The sequence below is a fragment of the Gossypium arboreum genome, chromosome 4, assembly GCF_025698485.1.
Source record: "Gossypium arboreum isolate Shixiya-1 chromosome 4, ASM2569848v2, whole genome shotgun sequence".
Classification (NCBI taxonomy): Eukaryota; Viridiplantae; Streptophyta; class Magnoliopsida; order Malvales; family Malvaceae; genus Gossypium; species Gossypium arboreum.
This window is the reverse complement of record NC_069073.1, coordinates 85,230,632-85,233,432: the sequence shown is the minus strand read 5'-3', so window position 1 is coordinate 85,233,432 and position 2,801 is coordinate 85,230,632. Positions and strand designations below refer to the sequence as shown.

The following is a 2,801-nucleotide window of genomic DNA, read 5'->3' as shown; positions in this document are numbered from 1 at the left end:
TTTGGGGCACACGGGCGTGTAGCCCGTGTGTTTTGCAATTTTTAAATTTGGGCGCATCTGAGATTTGTCCCACGTCCGTGTACCTTGGGCATGTTGGTGAACATGGCCGTGTTGCATGTCTGTGTCCTACTTTGTTCGCTTCTCCCACGCTCGTGTGTATAAGTGCGCACCCGTGTTGTTTAATCAGTCTTGATACGCCTGTGCTAAATTCTTAGTTTCAACCACGGTTTCTAGACACAGGCGTGTTGCATGCCCGTGTTGTTTTGACAGACTCGTCCACGGCCACGTCGCACGGTTGTGGTAGCTTATCGCATCCTGTGTTTGGGAAAAATTTTACCCTATTTTCACATGGCCGTGTCTCTACTCATGGTGTGAGCACAGCCTAGGGGACGCCCGTGTGCCTGGCCATGTGGTTTTGGAAAACCTGTAGCCAAGTATTCAGTTAGTGATTAAATGTTAAAACTAAAATTTAAAGAAATTAACACCGTTAGTGCTCGGGTTGCCTCCCGAGAAGTGCTTATTTATAGTCTAAGCTCAACTTACCTCTATCTCTCATAGTCATGGTGGTTCGAGGAGTTTACACTCCTCATCCCTACTATCAATTTTATCAAAATAAGGTTTTAGATGAGTATTATTTACCTTGATAGTGCCGAATTTAGGATGAATTACCTCGACTGTACCGTATGGAAAAATATTGAGTACCGTGAGAGGAATTTCTCCATTAGATTTAGAAATGGAAATACAAGGATTTGCTGCATCCAATAGTACTTTGTATCCAACCTTAAGTTGATTTGGTGGAATATTGAACTCGTCAAGGCGTGGTTTTGGTTTATGTGTCCACCATTCAACTAGTTCCCTAACTCGTAGCCTTCGTTCTTCATAGGGAGGTCCTTTGTTGTTGCTTGAACATGGCTCATGTGCGCTCTTCAAACTTGTTTTCTACACAGAGGGTTTCACTAGATCATCAGTACTAGTAGTATGATTTATGCAATCACCTTCGATTTTTGAGGTGTTACTCGAATTACGAGCTTGAAGAGTGATTGTTTCATCACCCATACGAAGTGTGAGTTCACATGTACCAACATCAATTATCGTTCTAGCAATTGCTAAAAAGGGCCTCCCTAAAATTAAAGGCATGTTACTATCCTCCTCTATGTCTTGAACAACGAAATCAACTGTGAATATAAATTTGTCAATTTTAACAAGTACATCTTCAATAATACCCCAAGGAAATCTGATTGCTTTATCTGCTAATTGAATGCTCATCCTATTTTGTTTGGGTTTCCCAAGACCTAGTTGCTTAAACATTTTGTAAGGCATGACATTAATACTAGCCCCTAAATCAGCAAGGCATTATTAACATCTAAGCTACTAATTAAACAAGGATTTGTAAAACTCCCTAGATCTTTCAATTTTTTGGCCAGCTTATTTTACAGAATGGCTGAGCAAACTGCATTCATCTCCACATGCGATGCCTCATCTAACTTTAGCTTATTTGCTAAAAGCTCCTTTAAAAATTTGACTGCGTTCGGCATCTGCGAAAGAGCCTTAATAAACGGTAAGTTAATATGTAATTTCTTTAAAATTTTAAGGAATTTATAAAATTGTTCATCTGAGTGGTCTTTCCTTGTCACATTGGGGTATGGTACACATGGTTTGTACTCTTTACTTACCTATTTTTGATCATTGTGGTCCACCTCACCTTTACCTTTACTTACCACAGTTTCTTGCCTCGGTTCTGGTTCATGTGCGACTAACCCTTCCTCATCTTGAATGGCAATCACATTGAGCTGCTCTCTTGGTTTAGATTCAATGTTACTTAGAAGGCTACCTTGTGGTCGTTCAGATATCGATTTAACGAGCTGGCCTATCTAAGTTTCGAGCCCTTGGATTGATACTTGTTGATTCTTAAGTGCTGTCTCAGTATTCTGGAAACGAGTTTCTGACACCGAGATGAATTATATTTACATCTCCTCAAGGTTTTTCTTTTTCTCTTGTTGGTAAGGTGGTTGTTGGAAGCCTAGAGGTGGTGGTCTCTAATTCACTTGGCCTCCCCATGAGAAATTTGGGTGGTTCCTCTATCCTGCATTGTATTGCATTACTGGGTGAACCTGTGAAGAACCAAGAAAACCATCAATTTTTCTATTCAAAAGTTCAACCTGATTAGAGAGCATGGTGACCGAATCGACGTTAAAAACGTTGGCTGCTTTCGTTGGCTTTATCCTCATGACTTGCCACTGATAATTATTCAGTGACATCTCTTCTATGAATTCATAAGCATCCTCAGGTGTCTCATTATTGATAGTCCCACCAGCAGCTGCGTCAACCATCTGTCTAGTTGAAGGATTTAGGCCATTGTGAAAAGTTTGAACCTGTAGCCAGAGTGGTAACCCATGGTGAGGGCACCTTCTCAATAGATCCTTGCATCTCTCCTATGCATTGTAGAGTGTTTCTAGATCCATCTATACAAAAGAAGAGATATGATTTCTTAATTTAGCTATTTTAGCCAACGAAAAATATTTTAGTAAAAAAATTTCGGTCATTTGTTCCCAAGTAGTGATTGACCCTCATGGTAATGATTTCAACAACTGTTTAGCCTTATTCCTCAATGAAAAGGGAAATAATCGAAGGCAAATGCCATTGATTTTAAATATGTCACAGAACTCTAGAAAATTCGTGGATCCTCATCCTTGAAACCATCAAACTGAACAAATTGTTGTATCATTTGAATCGTGTGAGGTTTTAGTTCAAAATTATTTATAGCAATAGCAGGCCTAACTATACTTGACTCAGTTCCTGTT

General features: G+C 39.7%; 1 non-coding gene across 1 annotated transcript; it reads left to right on the top strand.

Annotated features, from left to right (window-relative positions):
* The first annotated feature begins 2,388 nt into the window (after nucleotides 1–2,388).
* Nucleotides 2,389–2,495, top strand: LOC128292352 (small nucleolar RNA R71). Its single transcript, XR_008282336.1, has one exon. It is a non-coding gene; the product is annotated as a small nucleolar RNA R71 (small nucleolar RNA).
* The last annotated feature ends 306 nt before the right edge of the window (nucleotides 2,496–2,801 follow it).